Genomic DNA, 26157 nt, shown 5'->3' with positions numbered 1-26157 from the left:
TGCGGAGTCATAGCCTTTGATGAACCAAGTTCGGATTGCCTCTGTTTCACCGCACACTGTGCAGGTCATTGCCAGCTCCCTTTAATCAGGTGTAGAATTAATTTACCAATTTGTCTGGGCCTTGTTTGACTTTCTGAAGTAGGAATCTTTCATAATCTGGATTTGCTAATAAGGGCGAAGTGTTCTTTCAGAGTGGTCACTATTGTGGTGTAGGTGAAAGGAGTACTTACTTCACCTACATTGGGCGACAGCTAGAGCTAGGAATAGTTTTCTCTTTCTTTCCTATGCCACCAGTGTAGCAGCAAAGTATATTTCTAGTCTTTTAGCCATAATTTTCATTTGAGTGCTTGTGATGAGGGCGATCCAGCGATCACAAATAGAGTTATGGCAGGGATGGATAACATGCTGGGGATGTGACTCGCCAAAGGCTGCCTTGTTCTCCACTGTTAAGGTAGAGCACGTGGACCAGGGCCACTACTACCTGTCTGTGATCATTCTTTTCGGGACCCTGATTCGCCCTTTGCATGTATATCAGGGTGTCTACCTAAAAGAGTCATTTCAATCTGGCCTGAGTGATTGAATTGGACGACAGTGTAATGAAGTGAGGTTTGCTAGACGGGGGAATGCTGGAAAGTTTGTTCACTTGCACCCTGGGAGACTGTACAGACTGGTGGTGGGGTCATTTGTTTCTTGTGTTCTAATTTGTCAGTTTTCCCCTGGGCTTTCAGCGCTTTGCTCAACATCAACTACATCCTCCACTTTTGGCAAATGGGTTCCACCTCCAGAGGATGTGGCAGTGGTGCCATTGTTATGACTGCCTGCTATTGTTTTGTCAATGGCGGGACTGCGAAGTGGGCCTCAGGAGGACTGCTTCTCGAAGTCTCTCAGGAAGAGCCTGTAGGATATTTTGCACTTCAGCAGCTGCTTGCAACGCCACTGTGGGATTGCAGGCAGAGGCTAGGGCTCTCTGGAGTTCGCAGGCATCTGGTGCTTGATGAGCCATCCAAGTAGGAGGCCTGCTGCAGTAAGGGTAAATCCGACCTCAATGCAAGGCCATTACCCCCTGGTCCCTCCGTCCTCGACACCTTCATTCACCTAATGAGATATTATTATAAACTCTCTCTCTGACAGAAAAAAGAAAGAAAGGAATGCTGGACCTACCCTCCCTCTCCCGCCGGGAGTATATAAGGGTACAGGTCCCAGCATTCCATCTGTTTCTTTTTTCTGTCATTCTGACAGGATATGCTGTGGCGCGAGGTGCTTGGTGCTCCTGCGCTGTACTTACTTCTGAGGATGTGTGTCCTCGGTTGGTTGGATTGCCTCTCCCTCCCCGCCGGGCTTGGGGGGAGTGGCGCGGGCTGTCCTGGTCGCTTCCTTGGAGCCGCGCGTGGATTTCGGATCGCGTGGGCTCGGCGTCTGCCCGATGGCCGCCCCTCCCGGTCTGCCGGGCTTACTGGGGGGCGCGGCCTCCTTCGCGTCTCCGGATTGGCTCTTGGTGATGACGCCTTCTGGTGGGGACGCTGCCTGACTTCTGTTTTGGACAGGATCAGGCGCTTCTGTCCCGGCGTTTTTTGGTGCTGTTTAAATACTGGGGGAGTGGGTGATTACCGCCTAGCGGTTTTTGCTGTTATTTGGTCCTTACTGTGGCGCTTTGCTTTGCCTTCGTTTTTGTTGGCTGTTTCAGGCATGGGGAAAAGTTCATGGAAGAGGCATCACAGGGAGAGATCCTCTTCCTCTTCTTCTTCTGATGTTTCGCGTTCTCCGTCTCCGGCCCGGTCCAGACGCCGTGGTGGGGGTGGGGATGTGCGCTTGAAGCGCTTGATAAGAGAGACCCTGTGTGAGATGGGTGATGGTGGGGCCCGACGCAAGGGGCCGGCTGCTGCTCCTGTTTCCTCTGCTTCTTCTGGTGACGAGTCTGCTTGGGCTGGGGACTCGGAGCTGAAGGGGAAGTACATTTACTAGGACGCTTTGCTGGGCATCTTGAAGCACGTGAAGGAGAACATGAGTTTCACGGATGACGCTGCTCGCAGTACTTCTGGGGGTTCTTTACTGCGCCAGTTCCAGAGTTCCGCCGCTGTTGATGTTCCGGTGCATCCTTTTATTAAAGATGTCCTGAAGAGGGAGTGGGCTGACCCGGATCGCATTCTGGTTCCACGTTTTATGTCCCTCCTTTACCCCCTGCAAGATATGGCTGCAGAGCTGCCCGATTCGATCCCCATTGACTCTTTTGTGGCTAGTCGGTGGGTCGCACTTCCTTGTCGGAGGACGCTGTGCTGAAGGATCCGGTTGATAAAAAGGCGGACGTGGCCCTCAGGAAGGTTTATTCGGGCTCACATCTGGCGTTGAGGGCCGGCGTTTATAGGACTTATTTGTCGCAGTCTCTGCTGTCGAACATTAAGTCGCTCTATCAGTCGATGGATGATGCCACGGACTGTTCTGGTCTTCTTGAGCACATTGAACGTCAAGTGGAGCTTCTTTCCGATGTCTCTTTTGACGTTGTGCGGGCGGCTGCCCTCTCAGGCGGTGCTTGTGTGGCGGCTCGTCGCAGTCTTGTGCTTAAGGACTGGAAGACGGACTCGGCGCAGAAGCCTTGTGCCTTGCGTTTGCCCTTTCAGGGTTCTATGCTGTTTGGGGGAGTTGGAGACCAAATTGCATAAACTGTTTAAAGAAAAGAAGCACTCTTCTTCTTTTAAGGGTTCTGCTGCTGCTGTTGCTTCTGTCCCTTCTAAGGCTAGATCTTTCTTTCGCCCTTCCTATCGTAGGCAGTCTGGGAGAGGCCAGGGGAGATTTGGTTCTGGTCGGGGTCGGGGGTAGTAAGGCCAGGTCCTCTCCTCCCGCGAAGCCTCGCTCCTGACTCTTTGGCTGTGGTTCCTGGGTTGTTGGTAGGAGAGCACTTCTTTCTGGATGCTTGGGTTCAGTCCTGTTCAGACCCTTGGGTGTTGGATGTTCTTCGGGAGGGCTGCGTGGTGGAGTTTTCTGTTCCCCCTCCAGATTCCGGCCTCCGCCCGACTCCCTGGCCTGCTTGCCATTCCAGGAGGGCCCACCTGTCTCAAGGGGTGGCGGATCTTCTTCTGAAGGGTGCAATTCAGGAGGTTCCTCCTTCGGAATTGGGGTCGGGCTTCTATTCCCTGATCTTTCTGGTCCCAAAGAATACGTGGGGTTTCCGCCTGGTTCTGGATTTAAAGGTGATGAACCGTTGGGTGTTGCGGGTTCCCTTGCGCATGGAGACCTTGCAGAGGGTGATTCCCTGGGTGCTTCGGGTCACTTCATGTGTTCCCTGGATCTTCAGGACGCATATTACCATGTCCCGGTGCATCCCACATCCCGTCGCTTCCTGAGGTTTTGTGTTCGGGGGTGTCACTATCAATTTCAGGTTTTGCCCTTCCGTCTTCGTTCTGCCCCGCAGGTCTTTACGAAGGTGGTGGCTCCCTTGGTCGACTGGCTCCATCTTCAGGGGGTGATGGTGTATCCCTATCTAGACGATTGGTTGATCCATGCTCCGTCTCGGGCTCTGTTGTTGGAAGCCAGGGATTTGGTGTGTTCGGAGTTGTGTCGGCACGGGTTTCTGATCAACTTACTAAAGTGCCAGCTGACTCCTTCCCAGGACCTGGTGTTCATCGGTGCTCCGTTTCGCACAGATCTCAACCGTGTGTTCCTGCCAGACCCTCGGGTTGTGACCCTGGTGTCCATTGCTCGTAGTTTCCGGGCGGGGGGTTCCTTTCCGGTGCGCCTCTGGTTGCGTCTTATGGGTCTGATGGCGGCGACTGTCTTTACGGTGTCTTGGGCTCGTTTTCACCTGCGCCCCTTGTGGGGGTACCTTCTGTCACATTGGGATACATTGTCCCGCGATTGGGAGTCTCTTCTTCCTGTCTCTCAGGTGATCCTCCCTGCTCTGCTTTGGTGGTCGGAGACGCCTTCGTTGGTCTTGACAACAGATGCAAGCGTTTGGGGTGGGGAGCAACCTTAGGGTCTCGGTCCCTTCAGGGTCGTTGGTCCCTGCTGGAGGGCCGTAGGTCTTCCAACTGGCGGGAGCTGTCGGCTGTGTCCCGTGCTGTGATGGGGTTTTGGGAGTTGTTGCTCGGCAGGAACGTCTTGGTTCTGTCAGACATTATGGTGATGGTAGCCTATCTCAACCATCAGGGGGGTGTTCGTTTGGCCTCTTTGAACGCGGTTGTGGTTCCGTTGTTCTGTTGGGCGGAGAGTCATCTGCTGTCTCTGACTGCGATTCATCTCAGGGGTGTGGACAACTGTGCGGCAGATGTCCTGAGTTGCTGTTTTCCAGTGCCTCTGGAGTTGTCTCTCACCCGGGTTGCGTTTCGGCTTGTGTGCGAGAGGTTTGGGCTTCCCTTTCTGGACCTCTTTGCCTCCCGGTGGAATGCACAGCTTCCCCGCTTCGTCTTCTGGCTGTGCGTGGCCCTTGGTTTCTCCCCCAGTCCCCGTCTCCACTGCGGTCCTCCCCGTCCCTGTCTCTTCTCCGGTTGCGGCTGTCGGTGTGGAGGTTGAGAGGCAGGGGTGGCGGAGGCGTGGCTTCCCGTAACATTTAGCGGTGCCTCTTCAGGGTTCGCGTCGGCCTTCTACTCTTCGGTCCTATGATCGCCATTGGAGTAACTTCAGTCAGTGGTGTTCGGCGTTGGGCTTTTCCCCTTTGCACTGTTCTTTGCAGGCTGTACTTAAGTTTTTGTGGGAAGGTTTTGAGAAGGGTTGGGCTGTGTCCACCTTACGAGTTCAATGGGTGGCTGTTCGGGCCTCCGTTCCCCGTGGGGCAACCTTTCTGATGGGGAGGACTTGGTCTCTCGTCTGCTCCGCAGTTTTTCACTTTCTCGTCCTGTTTCCCGGCCTTCTTTTCCCCTGTGGGATTTGCCCTTGGTCCTTCGGGCCTTGATTGTTCCACCTTTTGAGCCTTTGTCGGAGGTGGATTTGAAGTTTGTCACCTTGAAGGTTGTTTTTTTGGTGGCCATCACCTCGGCTCGTCGTCTTGGCGAGTTGGGGGCCTTGATGGCGCGTGAGCCTTTCTTGTCCTTTTCGGAGGGTGGGGTTGTGCTTCGTCTTGATTCGTCTTTCGTGCCTAAGATGGCTTCTCAGTTTCACAGGTGTCAGGAGTTGGTTTTGCCTGCGCTGGGCTCTGTTCTGGATTTCCCGGGAGGTCCCTGTTGGTACTCGTTGGATGTGTGCAGGGCTCTGCGTGTTTATCTTGACTGCACGTCTCCCTTTTGTGTGTCTGATTCCCTGTTTGTCTCCTTTGGGGCTGCTTCCCGTGGGCGTAGGGCTTCCTCGGTCTCTATTGGTCGCTGGTTGAAGCAGGTGATTTCCTTGGCTATTCGCTTTCTGGGTCCCCTCCTCCGGTTGGGGTTCAGGCTTGTTCTACAAGGGGGGTGGCGGCCTCTTGGGTTGAGGTTTGGGGTGTCCCTCTCTCTGAGATTTGTAGGGCGGCCACCTGGGCTTCTTCCAATACTTTCATCAGGCATTATTGCCTTCTCAATCTGCTGGGTGATGAGGGCGGTTTTGCTTTGGGGGTGTTGGGTTGTGTTCGCCCTTGATTTCTGTTTTTGCAATAAATTACTGGATTTCCTTGCTGGTTCTGGTGGTTTGTTGTATTTTTTTTTTTGGGATGATTGCCGTGGTTGCTTTGGTATGTCTAATTAGGTGAATGAAGGTGTCGAGGACGGAAGGACCAGGGGGTAATGTCCTATTACTTTAGTTAATCGTCATTACTCGGGGTCCCGTAGTCCTCGACACTTGGGGTAAAAAAGAGCAAAACTGCACCGGGTTTTGTGCCTGTTGTACTTGAGAGAGAAAACTTGGGGCTAATGACTGAACTCACACTATAATTGTATTGATATATTCTAATATTTTATTACTTTTTATATCATCTTTTTTATAGAAAGTGTTTTTTTGTCTTATTATAAATTAGTACATACAAAAATCCAATACATATAACATAATGTATATGAATAATAACAAACAGTTCAAATAATTTATAAAATACAGAAGTGCATTCCCATTTCAACGTGTTTCGGCGTGAACCTTCTTCAGGAAGTCTGTATTCATGCACAATTATATTGACTAAGAAACAAAAGATAAATGTCATTAACAAACTAGAAAGTTTTCATTCTTCACATGATTTAAATTACATTTCATTTGATAATTTGTTCAATCTGAATCAATCTCTCTTATCAACTGGTGACAGTAGCCTGACTAAGCCAAAAGGAATTCATTTATGAACATATAAAATTAAAACATTATAATACATTTTTTGCCTATATACAGTGCCAAATTAAATCTCACTACAAAAATTATGATAAGGTATACAATATCTCACCACAAAGTTTATAATAATCTCTACAATATATACATATGTACATCCGGTTAATAAGCCTGGCTGACAGATGGTAGAGAGCACAGGAAACAGCAATTAATGCCTATAAATGAAACCGATAACCAATTCATATTTGACTTGAGGAATAAATGTGACTAGGAAGTCACATGGGGAGAGGGGGTTTGGAATGACCCTCAGTTTGTCAGGTAGTGACTACTGTGGATGATCTAAATTAGAGGAAAAATAAACTGCATATGGAGGCACTTTGTAACCTATCGAAAAGCACAGCACGCTCACAGATGGGGCTATCACTGCAAAGGATGATAAGCTAATTAAAGTGATTGCTCAAATTAGGCCTGATAAACGAGACCGTAGTGAATTAAACTATGACAATACCTTATAATGAATAGGCAAAGTAGAGGACTGGGATCCGTAGTTCTATCGGTAATGGAAGTCACCAAGACTGTAGTGCAGAATGCCTTATGTTTACTATAACGAGTAGGAATAACATGACAAATATAAAGGTGCAGTTAGTCTCGGTCAAAACAAGCTGTTTATCTAATTAGTCTGCAGTAACGCTACCTGGTAAAAGGCCTATCTTATTCCAGTAGGTGAAACAAGCACTTGAAGAAATGAATTGTGGATAAAAAACAGTAACGGCGCCCACTCGAAATTACTAAAAAACAAAAAGGGTACAAAGATACAAACATGATATGAGATTCAATCTTATGTGGCTGGAGTCTAATAACCACCCACTGAAAAGGCAATGCTCTTCCTACCTTAATAAGACGATGTGTTCCAACCGAACAAGAAGTTCTGGTATAGTTGAGGAGGACTACGATTCGTCATAATTACAGTGTGTACTCCATCTACAGAAAATAATATGTATAAGCAATGTGAACTGCCTAATGGAAAAAATAGGCAGCGCGCTGAATATAGTCGTATGATAGAAGATAAGGACTGAGTGTACAACAAAGGTATACCTTATTGATACTATTAACGGAAACCTGACTGCCGGAACACTGGCAAAATAACTGCGGCAAAGATAAAGAGAAGAAACCGAACCAATTGTGCCAATGTACGGTGAATAGGGTCACCTCTCGCCCTGAATCAAGCTTTATGATATAAAAAACAGGAACTAACCATTAAGCAATATTAACCATTCCGATTTTGTTCACTAGCATTCCCTTACTATTAGGACCACCGATAACATAGTGATAAAGGGCCAGCAAAGCAACTGAGTAGGTATTGCTGTCCCGAACACAGCGGAAAGATAGAAAGCCAATTAAACAACGCTGGGTAAAGCGCAACCTCTCTAGCCCTGAAAACGAAGGAAAAAGTGGTCCGTGTAGAGCAAGGTTGAACCCGAACGGGTATGTATACTTACTGGAAAACGGATGGCTGGATACATGGAGCGGGCGTCCATCTTCAAGTCTGTCGTACACTATGGCTGCTGTAATTGACCATTTTAAAGTGTAGAGACTTGGCGCGAAATTCGACAAGTATCGCGATGGTACGCGATAAACAAATCCAATAATGTGTGCCCAGTAGTACACTGCAACATGAAAAAAATGTGGGCGCCATCGTAAAAGAGGTTCGAACTAACTGTAGATGTGCAAAGCTACTAAGAAAATGAATGTACTTACTTTCTTACGACTATAGATGTACACTTTCTAAATGTTTGAACTGACAGTGACTAACATAGAACTGAAAATTGTATTATCGGGCTCTGTTTAAGACATTGTGTTAATCGAATGTTACATTGATAATAAAGAAATTATGGGCGCCATCATAGAATATATATCTTTAATGAAAACGGTGCAATAGAAAACTGGTCTATAGGTGAAAATCCCATATATAATGGCAATATATAGAGACTGGTGAGGTAATCGGGTCACCGAAATTGGCATATATCCGAATCGTGCAATATCCTATTTGAGTAAGGGTAAACTATCGTCATCTAACATGATATCGAGGTTTAATCGGAACTACCAACTAGTTGAAATTCTTAGCCATGACCATGTTGCAGCTTCATATTGGTTACTATCCATCTACGATGATTTATGAAAACTGCGTGGGAAGGGGCAGAATGAACTAACTATAAAATACGACAGATGTAGATATTCGGACTGTCACTAGTATTGATACAAGTTGTATTCCGTGCCGTACCGGATGACATCGCAATTGAGAGCCCCTCTACTAGTTCTACCACTTGTAAAATGAAAAGTCATAACAGGGTGGGTCATGTCTGGCACATCTATAGGGAAGATCAGTTAAGTACAAGGCTAACGGAAAATAATAATAAGGAACAGGGTGCTAAATAATACAGAAAAAAGAGCAATTATAACGGGATCCTAATAGTGCCCCATATGTTTACTAGAGAAGAAGTCAAGTTAATAAACCACCAGTTCGGAAAGCCCTTTAATAAAAAACTATAAGTAGTCAATATGTATTGGAAGTATCATCTATCGGCACAATTCAGTCACAGTTATGTTATGTTATGTTAATGGGTGACTTATATAGCGCACGGCTACTCCAAGGAGTGTCCCGGCGCTTTCTGACCCATAGCTGAAAAAGAAGATGAGAGAACAGAAACATAACAGATTACTGACTGTAGAGCCAAGTTTTCAGGGCCTTTCTAAAGGCAAGCAGATTGGTGGTGCGGCGAAGATCCACGGGAAGGGAGTTCCATAGTTTAGGGGCGAGATGTTTAAAAGAGCGTCCACCTATCCTGATTTTCCTAATGGGTGGAACCGTTGCCAGGCCAAGACATTCAGATCGGAGAGATCAGGTAGGTTTATAGAGAGAGAGACTTTTCTGAATGTAGGAGGCCCCTACCGAGTGGAGTGCCTTATGAGCCAATGTGAGAGCTTTGAATGTGATCCGCTTCTTGACAGGAAGCCAGCGGAGGGAAGAAAGCAGCTCTGATGACCTAGCTTGACGAGGTAGGCCAAAGATAGCCCTAGCCGCTGAGTTTTGGACAACCTGAAGTTTATGCAGGAGGTAATCCGGCAAACCCAGGTAGAGGACATTGGAATAATCAAGCCTGGAACAAATCAAAGCCTGTACTGTCAGCTTCCTGTGGACCAAAGGGAGCATTAAAAATCTATGTATCAGGAATTGTCAGGTTATATTTAAACTAATCAGTTGCCATATTTGAAATTTATATTATAGCCTGTTCCCATGGTATTTCTGCATTTAATCCTGTTACTGCTGTCCCCAACAAAAAGATCCAGTAAACCTCTCGTAATTTCCTGACCTATCTTCGGGCGTATCCTCTCCAGGATATACCAGGACATGTGGTCGGGTTCATGGTTCTGCTCTAAATAGTGAGAGACCATGGGGGCTGTTAGTTTGTGTGTCCTGATTGCAGACCGATGTTCTGCCGGTCTAACATTCAAAGCCCGACCTGTCTGTCCCACATAGCCTTTTTGACAGGGGCAAATGATTAAGTAAATTACGTTGGAGCTCTTACAATTGTTAAGATCTAAGGGTTTAATGAGTTGTTTATTAAATAACAGAGTAGGCCCCTGCAATACTGAACACAAAACAGGTGATGGACAGAATGTGGGACCCACGTCTGAGCATCCCCAGCGCACTTATGGCGGCAATTGCAAACAAAACAGGTGATGGACAGAATATGGATCAATGTCACACATTCACCCCAGTCCAAAGATCTGGGCCCAAATCCATCGTTTTTTTGCACTCCACACCACCCTGGGTTAGACAATGGCGATATGCAAATCAGCTCTGACCCTGTGCCCGATGGGAACAGTCCAGTCCGAACGACAAAAGCCATGTCCTTCCCAGAACGGAATCAAGCATCCGAGGACCGGACCGGTTTCGAGGTAACACCTCTCATCAGCCCGGCTAGCTTGACTCCAGTGGTGTGGAGTGCCTGGGACCCACGTCTGAGCATCCCCAGCGCACTTATGGCGGCAATTGCAAACAAAACAGGTGATGGACAGAATGTGGATCAATGTCACACATTCACCCCAGTCCAAAGATCTGGGCCCAAATCCATCGTTTTTTTGCACTCCACACCACCCTGGGTTAGACAATGGCGATATGCAAATCAGCTCTGACCCTGTGCCCCATGGGAACAGTCCAGTCCGAACTACAAAAGCCATGTCCTTCCCAGAACGGAATCAAGCATCCGAGGACCGGACCGGTTTCGAGGTAACACCTCTCATCAGCCCGGCTAGCTTGACTCCAGTGGTGTGGAGTGCCTGGGACCCACGTCTGAGCATCCCCAGCGCACATATGGCGGCAATTGCAAACAAAACAGGTGATGGACAGATTGTGGATCAATGTCACACATTCACCCCAGTCCAAAGATCTGGGCCCAAATCCATCGGTTTTTTTTCGTTTTTTTTGTTTTTTTTTGCCGCCCTGCAATACTGAGGCACATGATTTACAGTTAGAGCAGCTAAAAGTGCCTGTAACTGGTAGTGTGTTAGTCAATGATTGTTGCCCACTTGAGGTTCCTTTTACCATACAGGAACGTACTATGTGATCTTTTAAAGATTTGTTCCTTTTGTATGCAGAAATGGGTTGGGGTAACTGATTCTCCTTTGGTATGTTCACATTTAATATGGGCCAACGGGCACAAACAGTTTGTCGAATTCGTTCGTTGAGAACTGAGTGTTTAGTGATAACCACTAGGTTGGGAGTTGTTTTCTCTTTACTGGGTGCCACAATTGTTGGCGGTCATAAAAGCGGGCCCGCTTATATGAATCACAAATTATTTTTTTAGGATATCCTCTTGACAGAAATTTAGACTTCATCATAAGGGATTTGTCATCATAATCTGATAAATTTGTACAGTTATGTCTCATTAGGTGAATGAAGGTGTCGAGGACAGAGGGACCAGGGGGTAATGTCCTATTACTTTAGATAATCTTCATCACTCGGGTCCCGTAGTCCTCGACACCTTCATGGGTTCCCTCCCGGGCTACCGGCGTTCATCCTTGGCTTGGTATTTCAGATGGAATGCTGGGACCTGTACCCTTATATACTCCCGGCGGGAGGGGGAGGGTAGGTCCAGCATTCCTTTCTTTCTTTTTTCTGTCAGAGAGATAGTTTATAATAATATCTCATTAGGTGAATGAAGGTGTCTAGGACTACGGGACCCGGAGTAATGAAGATTACCTAGAGTAATAGGACATCTGTCTTGCACACCCGCAGGTCTTGATGCGGTCTTGATGCGGTGGAGCCACATAGTGATTTTCATAGCTATAGCTGATTGGGATTTAGGAAAGTTGCCCATTCTTCCTTAATATTTTGTTCAGCCCCGCAACACAGGTCCTGAAGGGAGAGTAGAATATTGAAGACAAAGACACGTGTTGGCTAGAACAATCCCTGGAACACCCTGTGCACAAGACTACTGGGCTATTTATTGGCTTACAAACGTCTCTGGGATAAACCATCAGTACACCCATGCTCAAAAGTAATCACTGACTTCTAGCATTGTGTTGCACTTGTGCAGCACGATACTTACCTTTCTGTGAGTTTTTTTCTGATCAAACCCTAGCCAGAAGAACAGCAACTCACTGTAACTGGCCCTGAAAGTTACTATAAAATGTTCCCTCTTATAATGCTCCCTCCAACTTTTCAGTCGCTAGATGACTGTGGATATTAGATCCTTAAACCCATCAAATCCCTTCAACCAAGTGCAGTCCAGATAATGCTTACTGGCCATTGGATCCCAAAAGGCCTCTAGGAGTCTGGCTAAGGTGCCAATGGGATCCAATTCCTGAAGTTGTGGCATAACATGGTCTTGAAACTGACTTTCAGGGTTGTAGCACCGACTTGATCATCTCCAGAGAGTTCACAGCATAACCTGTTGGAAGGTAATGGCTCACTTTGCCATTACCTGGGCCCCTGTAATTCCTACGGAGAGACAAGGTGTCTGAAAAAAAAAATCTTTCACTTAACATTGCATTTCTGATACTGCATGTTGTCCGCTTTAGCAAACATGACATACAGATATTCTAGGTTAGATAATCGATTAGACAAGGCATGTAAATCTTTGTGGTCCATACTGGTGGACATGGTAGACCTCTGTTGTTTTGTTTAATCTCCTAAATTAGTGGTGATTTAGCTTCAAAGTAACACACTTCTTTCAGGACGAAAATGTGGGGCAGTTTGTTTCTGAAGTCCCACCCTGCATGTTCTCCTTTATTTTCTCAGTTAAATATTTCCCTTTTTTCAATTTTTGACCTGGCGGTCTCTGATTTACAGAAACCACCCATCATGAACTCATGTACCCAGCTTGCCCTATTCACACTGTAGTTTGTGTGTTCTGATGCTCACAGAAAGAAACTTGTTTTCGTGTATAGCTTTGATTGTGCTAGGCACATCACTACTACTACTAGTGGCTGAAGCAGAAGATGCATGATATTAGGTTATGCATATTCTGTATAGCCCACGTTTACAAGTAGTCTATGCAGAGCATTTCTGCGCCTGTGGGGTGTGTGCTTGTGTACATTCCAAATTAGTTAGTGTGGTGCGTAAAGGGGCAGTGAGTCTTGCCAGCTGCCATCCAGTCTTGTGTTGAATTCATATGTGTTTGAGTTATATGTGTGGTGTATGGGGAGAGAGGGGTGCAATCTTTTGGCATTTCATGTAACTCAAGTCAACTTTGAAAGTGTACCCATCACCTGGGGTCAGACTGAACCCCATAGTACTCCCATGGCATACTGCTTTCCCTGCTTGTGAGTGTTCATTCTAGAGACAGAGGGTGGTGGAAGTTCTTAATAGCCCTTGTGTAGTTGTTTTATGTCTGACTCTTTAGGAGGCCTATCAGCAAAGTGGCCTTTTTATTAGGCCCAGTCAGGTTTCCGTCAATGCCATAGCACAGAAACAACTCGTTTGGAGATCATAGACACTATCAAAACCACACTGGACAAAGGGAAAAGTAGAGCCTTTATTTTACTAGATTTACCTGCAGCATTTGCGTACCGTCTCACCCCCATTTTACAACATTATCTCTCAGAGATAGGTATTTGCGGAACAGCTTGGAAATCTTAAAATCTTTACTAGAGGGGAGGGAGCAAGAAGTGTAACTTGTTCATGTCATTGGAAAAGAAGCTAGTCTTTGTTGTGTCACGGGGTTCCTCTCTGAGCCCCATGTTATACAACATATTGGCACCCCATGCCAAGTGAATAGAATCCCACACCGTTAAGACCATCTCTTATGCAGATCACACTCCACTGCTTCTGACAGTCGATCTTTCTTCCTCCAGTACAGCTGAAGTCCTTAAAGGTTGCCCCTATGCTACTCTGCATTGGTTGAGAGAGAGCCACGAGCAGTGTATTCGTGATAAAACTGAAATCCGCTTATTTGGGCATGTGGGAGAGCAATGGTTGCAAAGCTGCTTGCCTAAGGATTTGCCTCCCCTTTTTGGCCCATCTTCTACAGCCAGGAATCTGGGTGTAAAAATAGGTGACAAAACTATATTTTTCATCTGAAATCCTCACTGTGGCTAGTACCTGTTTTTCTTCATTCGGATCCCTTAGGACGTTTTTGGATCTTCTGCCCCTCAAGATGCATAAGATAGTGGTGCATGCTTTCATAACTATATGACTTGACTACCCCAACAGTTTGTAGTTGGGTCTCCCTGACAAATTGACCAGGAAACTAAAATTGGTTCAAACCGTCTTATCTTGGACATCCCTCAGCAGGTGCATATCTCTCATCATCTTCGAGAAGAGTATTGTCTTCAACGCCCTCACTATCATATACCAGGCATTCTATATGTGGGGTTATTAGTACATGATTTGGCAAACCTGACATGGTCAGCCTTAGAGATCCCTTCATTTGGCCGCAGCTTTGCTGGTCATCGTCCCATGGTTTCACCGGGCAAGACTGGGTGGCCGGTTTTTCATGGACTTGGCAGGCTCTTATTTCCCATGAACCATCCTTCGAAAAGCCCTGTGAACTATCTTTTTTTTCAGTGCATTAGAACTTCTTTCACTAATCCTTATACTTCTACTGTAGCACCAGGATAGCTGTGCGCTTTATAAATTAATTAATTAATTCATCAAATTGGATTAGCATCATTATCCAGGTTGTTTACAGTGGCATAGCTATCAACGGTGCAGTTGCACTGGGGTCCTCTGGGAGGGTGCCACCAAACTCTGATTGTTGCGTGTGTTAATACTCAAACAGTAGTTGGGGGGGCAACATTCTGTGCTTTCACTTGGAGCTTTGGCATCTTTTCTACACCATTGCTCGTTTAAGGTACTTGAATCCTTCCTGGGGTTCTTAACTGAAGTTCATTCATCATTAGCGGGGCAGTAGTCACTGTCAGACCTGCTATGTAGTTGCTTCTTTTGGTAGCGGCAGCTCACCTCAGTTTTCAAAGCATAGTATCCTACAGCCAATACTTCTAGATAGGATCTTGCATCCAATCTGCTCACACGTCAGTCAGGCTTTATCTCTCCTTAGAGACTGTAGGACTCACAGAAGGGGGTTCATCTTCTTGCATAATGTTTATACTGAGAAATTCCCATTCTATCCTCACCTCCCATCAGACCTTCACCCACCATTTCTACTACAGATTCCCGGACATTAGTATGGCCTCATATTCGAAGTGAAAACCTGGGGCCCTATTCACGAAGGTACATTTTGTCATGAATGTAAGTTTATGATTGAATTTACCTTATGACTGTCTGCCAGGAGTCACAAAGGGAATCACAAAGGTGTACATTCATTTACCACTGCCACAAGTGCACTCAATGTACAAAGTGGAGAAGTGTGGCTCACTGGTTAGAGCAGGCAGACCCTGAAGCAGAGGTCAGACCCGGGACCAGGGTTCAATTCCCGACGCGGCAGGGTCTTGAGCTCAAATGTCCATGGACTCGATAATTCTTGCTTCGGTGCCTGACCTAATCATGGGTTCACACTCTGCAACTCTGGGCATTAAGCTTGCTTAATCTCCACAACGGCCCCCCGCGGCGGGATGCCTGGCTTTCACCTTGGGGATGCCCTGTAGGGGCTATCTCACAAGGAAAAACCAGGACGGATTCCCAAGGCAAGCGCGGAGATACCCCTTCGGGGGTCGATTCTGGCTCTATATAAGAATACAATAATAATAATAATAATAAAGGGTCAGAAATGGGAATTCTAGTGAGCGATTTGTGCTGGAAGTTTAGTAAAACCCACAGACTTGTACATTTGTGGGCATTCACAAACTTTGATCTGACCCAGCTCCACTCAGGAAGTGGTCGGAACTTGGCTTAAGTAATTTTTAACCGAGATAGAATGGAGAGTGCATCCCTGTAGATTTACAAGTGGTGTAGGTAAAGGGTTTTCCCACAGGGAAAAATATTTTACTGACAGTCAAATTATCAGGTTTGAGTGCTGGCTTCAGCTCAACATCGTGTGATTCTTGGCAAATCTCTTAATATCCATGTACCTTTAAAAAATCTGACCTTGTGTAATGTAATCTGGTGCTAATGTTAAGTGCCGTAATGCCCTTTGGCCATGTTTGCGCTTTTTGAAACCGCAGAATAAATAAATAGGCCTTCGCTGGTTTTAGGGTTCAACTCCAACGGAATTGATAATATATGAATTTATGATGCATTCCCCTAGTTATTCTTTGATATATCACCTTATCGAGTTATCATGCGACCTGTATACATCCCCTCTATCTTCCATTTTGCCACTAAATAATCAGCAAACTACAACTTTTACTGATTTTGTAAATAAGGTTTGGTTGATCTTTATTGTTGTTTTTTTTAACTGGTCCAAAACAACACTAAAAACTAGATGAAAACGAATTGTTAAAGCTCCCTTTCTGGCATTTTTAGCTTTTATAATTAATATGGTGTGGCAAATTATTTTCTAAACGTCTTACCGTCTTGGAGCGCGTGCACCGATTGACAGTGTGCACGTGATTGTTGAGGTCCTGAGGCGGAAGCCGGGACTGCTGCTTGAGTGAGACAACAAATTTTTGCTGATTTTGAATAGCTTTTAAAAGATTTAATTTTTAAAAGTGTTACTGTGTACTGTATGTGAATTGCTTTTAAAAGACTCAATTTTTAAAAGCGTAACTGTGTACTTGTTTAAAAACTTAGCGAACGCTCACCTGGGCATTAAACTTCACTCCTCCTGTTCCCGCCCCACGAACCCTGCCCGCCCCGTCGCAGCCGACTAGGCGCTGCCGGGGACTAGAATGGAAGCCACCATCTTTGGTGAGGAGTAGGCTAGCGGCACAGTGCTCGGCCCCTCCCACCCCTAATCCTTTTAAAATGCTAACTTGGAGCGCGTGCACCGATTGACAGTGTGCACGTGACTGTTGAGGTCCTGAGGCGGAAGCCGGGACTGCTGCTTGAGTGAGACAACAAATTTTTGCTGATTTTGAATAGCTTTTAAAAGATTTAATTTTTAAAAGTGTTACTGTGTACTGTATGTGAATTGCTTTTAAAAGACTCCATTTTTAAAAGCGTAACTGTGTACTTGTTTAAAAACTTAGCGAACGCTCACCTGGGCATTAAACTTCACTCCTCCTGTTCCCGCCCCACGAACCCTGCACGCCGTATCGCAGCCGACTAGGCGCTGCCGGGGACTGGAACGGAAGCCACCATCTTTGGTGAGGAGTAGGCGAGCGGCACAGTGCTCGGCCCCTCCCACCTCTACGGCTACAAATTAACTCCCCTCACAGGAAGCGCAGCGGGCGCGTCGACGGCGCGTCCGCGCCTGTATGGGACTAGGGGCTACAAACTCTGCCTCACCGGCTAGTGATAGGTCAGATACACCGCGACTGACCTATTCTAAAGACAATCTTATGTTACTCAATGCCAAACGCCTACAGGGCCACCCTCAATGTGCCAAAGTGGAGCCTGCTAACATCATGGGCCCATTTGGCTGTCGGAGATGCAGATGGGACAATAAACCTAAAGACGATCTAACACTAAGAAATTCTTCTAACCTTGAAATATCCTGTATTTATCTGAACACAAGATCACTCCCTAAACATTCAATTGAACTTTGGGACACTTTACATCAAATGCAACCGGATCTAGTGTCCCTTACGGAGACCTGGCTTGACACCCACAGTACTCCTGACATTGCAACAGCGCTCCCCATAGGGTATAAAATCTTAAATCTCAATAGATCCAAAAAGGAAGGTGGAGGGGTAGCCTTGCTATTTAAAGAGAAGTTCACTTGCATCCAAGAAGTGCCTATACAGGATAGCAAACATGAAGTAATGATTTACTCAGTCTTTTTAGGCACCTATCTACTGATGGGAGGAGCTATTATCTATAACCCTCCAGGGAGCACAGTAGATTTTAGTACTCAGCTTCTCTCTCAGATTCTTCCTGCTTGTCTAAAACATAAAAACATTTTAGTATTAGGAGACTTCAATGTACATTTTGAGTCACATACTAACTCACTTACTAAGCATCTTGCAGACAACATGGAAATCCTGCAATTAACACAAATAGTCAACCAGGACACACATAGAGGGGGACACAGGCTGGACCTGATATTCACTAATATCGAGACCACAATTATTAACAATATTGTGCCTCTTACATGGACTGATCATTATAGGATAGAATTCAACATCAGCCTACCTATAAAAAATACGAGACCAACGATACAGACCCCATTACAGCTAGAAACTGGAAAAAATTCTCAATGGAGAAATTCCAACAGCACTTTCATTTTAATACTAACACAGGTTCCTTTACTGAACAAGAAATATATCATCTACAAAAAGTATTGGGGACGCACTTGAACACTGCTCAATAAATTCTACTAAATGTAAATCCAGACGAACGGTGTCGGAGAAGTGATACGGCCCAGATCTCAAGACTCTTAAAAGAAAATGCACTACGCTGGAACATAAATGGAGGTTAAGTAAAACCATGAATGACAGATCCATTTATAAAAAGGAATTGAAAGCCTATAATGCAGCCATACGGAAAGCAAAAAAAGACTACTTTTCACAGCAAATATCAGAACATAAACATTCTTCTAAAGCCTTACAACAAACCTGTCACCTTCACAGGAGGGATACAATAAAATCAGCAATTTCTTCTTTGACAAAATAGATCAAATTTATTCATCCTTCTCCAGTAATGACCAGAAAACGACTGAGCATCATATTGATGCAGAGCCTTTTTCATTGTCCAGCTGTCCTGTCTTTGGCCCTTTTTAGAGGAAGAAGTAAACAAAGTTATGTCAGAAATTAAATCGGGCTCCCCACTGGACCCATGCCCACACCACATTTTCTTACAATTAATTCCTCCAATTGGTCTAATAGTGACGCAAGTATTAAACCAGTCACTAGACCAAGCGGAATTTCCAGCTATCTGGAAAACAGCAGTAGTGACTCCCTTATTAAAAAAAGTGGGTGCGGACATAAACAATCCAGCCAATTACCGGCCCATCTCGCAGTTGCCATATTTTTCAAAAGTGTTGGAGAAACTAGTGAACAAACAGCTGTCAAATTTTTGGGAAACTAATAACTTGCTTGATGTTTCGCAGACAGGCTTTAGGTCTAACAACAGTACTGAGACAACTCTCCTGGCAGTACTGGATGAAATCAGAAGTCAGGTTGATGTGGGTAAAACGGTGGCCCTAATATTGTTAGATTCATCAGCGGCTTTTGATACCGTATCCCATAACCTTTTATCACGAATGTTAGCCGCAAAAGGAATACAGGGAAAAGCCTTGACTTGGTTGAACTCTTTTCTATCCGACAGATCGCAATCTGTCCGACTAGGCAGCTATACTTCCACACCTCGAAAGATCAACCATCGGCAAAAAGTGGGGTGTCGAAATGTGCTCCTATGCGGATGACACCCAGTTGATGGTTACCATTAATGAAAATGATGACTCAAAAACTAGATTGACGAACTGCCTAACTGAACTGGCAACTTGGATGCAGGACCATTGTCTTAGACTTAATGCTGACAAATCTGAAATTCTACTGTTCGGCAGAAGCACACATGTCTGGGACAACAGTTGGTGGCCTAGTGATTTGGGCTTGCCTCCCAACCCAACTATAAAAGCTAAAAATGTAGGAATAACACTGGATAAAGATTTATCCATGAAATCTCATGTTTGCATAGTTTGCGGTAGAGGTTTCGGCCTCTTGAAGATGCTTAGACGACTATTCCCTTGGGTTCCGACAGATTGCAGGAAAACATTAGTCCAAGCACTATTGATGAGTAGGTTGGACTACGGTAATTCACTGTTTGTGGGAATGGCAGACTACCTATTTTCCAAATTGCAGTTGGTTCAGAATGCCGCTGCCAAAGCCATCTGTAATAAAAGGAAATACGACTCAGCAAAAAAATTTATGCGTGAGCTCCACTGGCTCCCAATGAGACAGCGAGCCATTTTTAAACTGTTGTGTATTTCTCACAAAGTACTTCACGATACAGGCCCCATCATCCTACATGACAGGATCAGATTCCATAAACCCTCTAGAAACTTACGATCTATGACCTCAGGAAGAGCATCTATCACCCGAGCTCGGACTGTCAGGATGGGAGAGAGGGCCTTCTCTCACATTGCCGCAACAAAGTGGAACGAGTTACCTCCTAAACTCAGAACTACTGACTGCTTCCTTTCATTTAGGAAACAACTAAAAACATTCCTTTTCCCCAGGCCAGATCAATAATTTCCAATTATTGCTGTCGTCAAGTCACTTGCAATTCTTTCTCAGCGCCGTGATGTCCTTTCAGGATGAATGTTAGCGCTTTACAAATAAAATAAATACAAATACAAATCAAGTATGGTGTACCACAGGGGGCATCATTAAGCCCAACATTATTTAATGTTTATGTATCATCGTTAGCTACTATTGGGAAGAAGTGGGGCGTCAACATCTGCTCATACGCAGATGGTACGCAACTAATGATTGCCTTAAATGGTGAAGAAGACTCCAAAAACAGACTGCTCAACTGCCTCACCGAATTATCTAGTTGGATGCATAATCATTGTCTGAAATTAAATGCCGATAAATCGGAGATTCTATTGTTCGGCGGTTCCCAACAGCTTTGGGATGATACCTGGTGGCCCAACATTCTTGGTACAACCCCCAAATCAACTCAGTCGGCGAGGAATTTGGGAGTCCACATTGACAATGCATTGTCAATGAAAAACCACGTAACAACTATTTGTGGTAAAGGCTTCGCGCTACTGAAAATGCTACGAAGAGTGTTTCCCTGGATTCCTCTGGAATGTAGAAAGATCTTAGTCCAGTCACTATTAATTAGTAGACTTGATTACGGGAATTCCCTATTCGTTGGCATGGCGGATTATTTATTTTCAAAGTTACTGCTTGTTCAGAATGCGGCAGCAAAATACGTATGTAACAAAATAAAATATGACTCCGCTACAAGTTGTTTGTATCACCCACAGAGTACTGCATGATACTGGCCCGACTATCCTAAAAAATAGAATCAACTTCTATGTACCAAACAGAAATCTTTGATCCCAATTCACCGCAATAGCGGTAACCACCCGAATAAAGAAGGTTAGGACGGGTGGCCGTGCCTTCTCACATTTAGCTGCAACCTTGTGGAATAATTTACCGACAGACTTAAGACTTACTGATGGCTACCTTACTTTTAGAAAAAAACTTAAAACCACGCTGTTCCCTAACACTCATTAAAATTATCATCGACCTGTGTCAGCTCTCTGTACATTGTTTAATTTTAGCGCCATGATATCCTTTTAGGATGAATGTTAGCGCTTTGGAAATACCTTTACCATTACCATTACCATTACCGTGATAGGCCTGGGTTACCACAGAGAGAGCCTTTAATTTATTTTTACAGGTTTTTTTCTAAAGGTACGAGTTTTATAATGCACAGGCTCATTGTCCAAGATTCCTGTGGTGAAACAAGTCTGCATATTCTATGGAAGTGGGATCGAATCTATTGTATACCTTGCTATTTTTAAGTTCCCTGTCATTATTTCTGCCCTCTGGTTATTGAAAATAATGATAACCAAATATACCAGACTTGTGGAAAACGAGAGAATCTTAAATTATGTTTTGCAGTTGTGTTCTTTTGGTACAATCTTAAATCTTTAATTGAAATTGTAATTGTGTGCTTGGATATCTGTTGATGTGCATGTGTTTTACATGTTTAACTTCTTCTGAAAGAGTACTTTAAAAATAAAATGATCACGTCTATAAAAAAAAAGGACTATTTTTGAGTGTACGTAAAGGGACTTGACTTTTATCGCTGTTCTGCTATTGAAGACTATAGTCAGGCAGTGGTGGCATCTGTTAACCACCTTTCTCCTAAAACCAGGACCAGTAAGCAGTGAATTGAAAAAGTCATCCGGGTTTAGGCTTTCCACAGAGGTTGCACCATTTGTGCTTAGCTATCGAGTTGATCTGGGACTTGTGTGACACCTTAAGCCGGTCCTGGATTTTTAGCCTACAGCACTTTGCCTTCTCGGACTTGTAGTTTCACTTATAGAGCTTGAAATTGGACACAAGCATTCCAGCATTCAAAGTATGGCCAGTTAAAAAGCCAGTTCAAGACGTCACATTACCACATGGCGACACTTGGCAGTGTACTCCATTTGGAGCATGGCTGCACCCCAGGTACACAGCTGCAAAGTAATCCTGGCCTTCCAGCCATAAAGGGCTTTGCATGCTGGACCTTGTAGGCCTATGTTCAGAATAAAAAGGGGCGCTAATGTTCTAGTTTAATAATCTCAGTGATCTAAATACAAGCCTGGCTGATCGTGTCAAACATGATTCATGGCTTTCTGACACCTATGCGGTTTAACTGGGTGAATGTGCGTCCTGGGCTCTGTGTGGTAACATAAATTGATGCCCCATTGCAGAATGTGCGGAGGGGCCCCTGAAGCACTTACACCTCACAGAAATGTATGGACCCTAGGTTGAATGGGGGTCCTTCCTCTTCCCCTCGGGTTACAGGCACCTGTGTAACGCCCCTGCTTCGGGTAGCAGATCGCTCAGCCCTGCTATTTTTATTCACCATCCGAAGTAAATTGCAGGGGGACCCCCCTAATCCCCCATGCCAGAAGTGGCCGAGCAGCCCCCCAGAGCATGTGAGGGTGTGCGCTGTCCATGCCCCCCTGTCACCCCTGGCCTAGGGCGGGAGGGCACCGCACGCTCCCCCTGGGCTCTGGATGAGGCTAAATATATTTAACAGGTTGCAAATGCTGCAGTATTCCTGTAACTGGAGCCGCAGGGAGCGCTGAGCCCAGCGAGGGCTGAGCCCAGGGAGAGCAAGTGCCTGTCACCGGGGCCCCTCATCGCAGGCATGGAGCCCCCGAAGCCCCCCAACAGGGCGCGACGCACTGTCCTGGTGAGTACCGGTTGCCGTGGATTTCGGCGGGTTTGCAGGGTCGCCGGGGGACCTCTCTCCACCATATCTACGCTCCTTTTCGGGCCCCAGTTTCTTTCCTTTCTTCTTTTACCACCTGTTTATTTAATCTTTCCCGTGCCCTCTTCCTTTCATCTTTATCTCGCCTGCCCCTTTCGGTCTGTGTCTAGTTATATTTACATTTTGTAAATAAAGCAGGGCTGTGCCCCACACGGAGGCTTCAGAGCGCGCATAATGTATGAAAAGTAATGCTGCATGAAATCATAGCCGTATGTGCACGGGTTGTAAGGGCCCCCTCGGGTGGTCCTGGGTTCGCTTCGTGGCTCGGTCATTCTGTTTATGTCCAGTTATGCAGTGGGCTCCTCTCTGAACAGATCACCCCTCCAGAGGCTCTCTTAAGGCTGGGAGTTTAACTTTCTTTTGTGTCTGTGAAGTTCTAGGGCCAGTGGGGAACCAAGGCTGCCACTGGCCCTAATGCAAGGAAGGAACATGGACCCCCATCCACTGGTTTGGTAGTAAAAATACTTATAATTGGAATGCAGTGGGCGTCCACACCCTTGAGCCTCGTTGCCACTGCACCGGCTGAGCCACTGATAGTTACGACCCCCCCCCCCCCCATCTAGGGCAGTAACTTAGAGCGGACTACCGGTGGGTCCCATCCGGTTTGACGTATGGCTGGTATTCTGATATTTTAGGAAGGTGTATGGGGCTTGGGAGGGCACCAGTGTGTCTGGGTAGCTGGACTTCTGGTTGTAGTGTGAACCCAGTATGCACTGGTACCCTAGCTCCTAGTTTTCTATAGCATGATTCCGATGTGTGTAGTTAGCTGGACTTGTGGTGTTATATGGCGTGCCGGCACTGTGTGGACATATTGCTATGTCCCCACTTGAGTATACCGTGACAGCGGTGTCTATAGGTTGCTGGGCTCCTGATAATGTTTAGCATTGCACCAGGTAGCTCGGGCTCTGTTTTTTTTATAGCTTGACACAAGTGTGTGTGGGCAGCTGGGGCCCTTAGTTGGGCGTGACCCTTATGTGTACAAATAGCCTCGACCCTGATTGTGTATAGCTAGACCCCCTTGTGTATAGGTAACATGATCCTTAGTTGCTTTTTGCCTGACACCACTGTTTATGGGCCCTGGTTGTGTAAAGTCCCACACCAATGAATATTGGTAGCTGGGGCCCTTGATGGATATAGCAAAACGCTGTTATGCACAGACAGCTTCTGTTGAGGGTTCAGCATGCCACCAGTGTGTATTGATGTCTTGGCTCTTTGCCGTGGCTTGTGTGTACAGGTGGCTTGAGCCCCATGTCAAGTATAGGGTCACATCATCGTGTGTGTGTGTATATAGGGTTTATGCATATGGAGGCTATAAGCAGTCTGGGCCCTGGTGTGGTCACAAGGTGATGTAATGTTTATAGTTAGCCTGCAGTGTATATACAGTTAGCCAGGGTATATGGTGTAGGTATAGCACGACTTTAGTGCGTATAGGCAACTTGGGCCCCTGGTTGCAGCAGTGACACCATAGTGCATTTGTAGGCCGAGCACTTGGTGGGGGGTAAATGTTGTGTCTGTTTTTAGGGTTATCTTTTGTATGATGTAGTGTGTTACCTGTATTTAGAGGTTTTCTGGGTCCTTAGTGGGGCATCATGTTGGAACCAGTGTATTTAGTTAGAATGGTGTCTTGGTAGGGTGTAATGTGGCAGGCTGTGTTTATGATTATCGGGGGACCCTCATGAGGTTGTAGTGTGAAGTCTTATGTTCATAAGTTGCTTTGCTGATGAATTTGTGAGTGAGATGAAGAGTCTTTAAAGCAAGTTGGGAGTGTATTGTGTATTGAGATCAGACTGTTGAGATAAATGCTAAGAATTTTCTCCTGCTACGTGCCATTCGACCTGCAGTACCATGTTCCTCTTGGAGACATATTGATGGGTAACGTAACCCAAGGGGGAGTATGTTGAGGGATACTCCACTGCTTCCAGGCAGTCCTTGGATAGCAAACAGTAGAGAGTTGCGCTTTTAACAATGGTGATAGGATACCCAGAGCACAGATCCAGTCTTTGAATTGATGGCGACTCCTAGGCTTTTTGACTTTGGTCAAGAGATGTTGGACAGATACAGGATGATTGGTAGGGTTTAGGATGATGCTCATTGGTGGCACGTTTGAAAGAAAAAACATTTAGTTATGTTTAGCTTCTTGTGAGTTTCACATGGCACTTTACCACAAAGGCATATAACAACGTTTTCAGGCACTGGCTTTGCTTGCTTATGTCTAGGTAGAGTGGTGTTTCAGCAGTGTTGCAGTGGTAAACTAGGTCATGGCTTCTTTCAAACTTCAAGAAGGTGCTGAGTGAGGTCGTTATGGGATGCCACGCAAGAAGGAAATGACCCAGCGCAAGTTCTTAGAATCATCTTAAAACACAGTGGACTAAAGGAGGAAGGAGTTGACTCTTGCTTCTTCTCACAGTGATAGAGAAAGTCACACTAAGGGGAACTGTGGGAGGAAGGAGGGTAAGACTCTTTCATGTAATGGTGATATAGTAAAATCACACTCATTTCTAGGACTGCTAGGAAGAATATCTTATCTTTGTCTGCTACTTCAAGAGCCACTGCTCAGATTTTGAGAAGATCTTTTTTGTACCGTGATTTCTAACTGCACTCTAACGGTTTGTTGTGGCTCTAATGGCAGTAGCGAGTCTGTGGTGGGACCACAACGTTTTTCTCAAGTGTCTCGCATGTTGATGGAAGGCCGATGTAAAACCTATAGTTGTTAGTGATGATCTGGTTGTAAGTGGTTAAGCATGCTTCAGCTTTTTTTTGTTATGGGCGGGTAGTCAGGATTTTGTTGATGTAAGAGGTCACCAGTTAAGAACTTGCTGCATAAAGTCCTTAACGGCATTGATGGTGACGAAAAAATATGGATCTGTTGCTAGCTTTTTACTAGGCATGTTTCTGCATGGGGTTTGCTACTCTGCTGAATATTGAAGATTCTATTGAATTTGTTGATGTAGGTTGATAGTCACAGCATTTTTGGGTTGCTGGAGTTTGTTAGCAGTTGACTTTAGGCAAGTGGGTTTCAGACAATGAGAGACGATTGTATGGGTAGTTTGTTGCAATCATGAGTGGAGTTTGTTTTGGAAATAACTTTGGGAGATTCTGTGCATGTGATATATATTTTGCGGGGACATATAATGTTGATGACTATCCCCTAGCAGTTTCACTTCTGTTTCTCTAAGGACGCTCTGAGGAGGTGGTGAACGAGCCATTGTCTTTCTTGCTGCTGATTGCTTTCCAGTGGATGGGGGGGGGCAGTGGGTAGATTCACCAGGAGGAAAAGGGACTAGCTGTGCCTGTGACATGAAAAATGGCATTGTTGAGAGAGAACTGTACATATTGATTGCAAGTGCTGTTATGTTGGGAAAGGGTTTTGTTAGTGTGACATTAGAGTTTTGTTTTCTATAGGGCTCTGGTCTGTTGTATGTTATTTGCAGGTGTTTAATATTGTT

General features: G+C 45.5%; 1 protein-coding gene across 2 annotated transcripts in view; it reads left to right on the top strand.

Annotated features, from left to right (window-relative positions):
* Positions 1-26157, top strand: part of CACNB1 (calcium voltage-gated channel auxiliary subunit beta 1) — a 478106-nt gene that overhangs the window by 100350 nt on the left and 351599 nt on the right. The window lies entirely within an intron of this gene.

This window comes from Lissotriton vulgaris, chromosome 5, assembly GCF_964263255.1.
Source record: "Lissotriton vulgaris chromosome 5, aLisVul1.2, whole genome shotgun sequence".
Classification (NCBI taxonomy): Eukaryota; Metazoa; Chordata; class Amphibia; order Caudata; family Salamandridae; genus Lissotriton; species Lissotriton vulgaris.
This window is presented reverse-complemented; position numbering and strand designations above follow the sequence as displayed.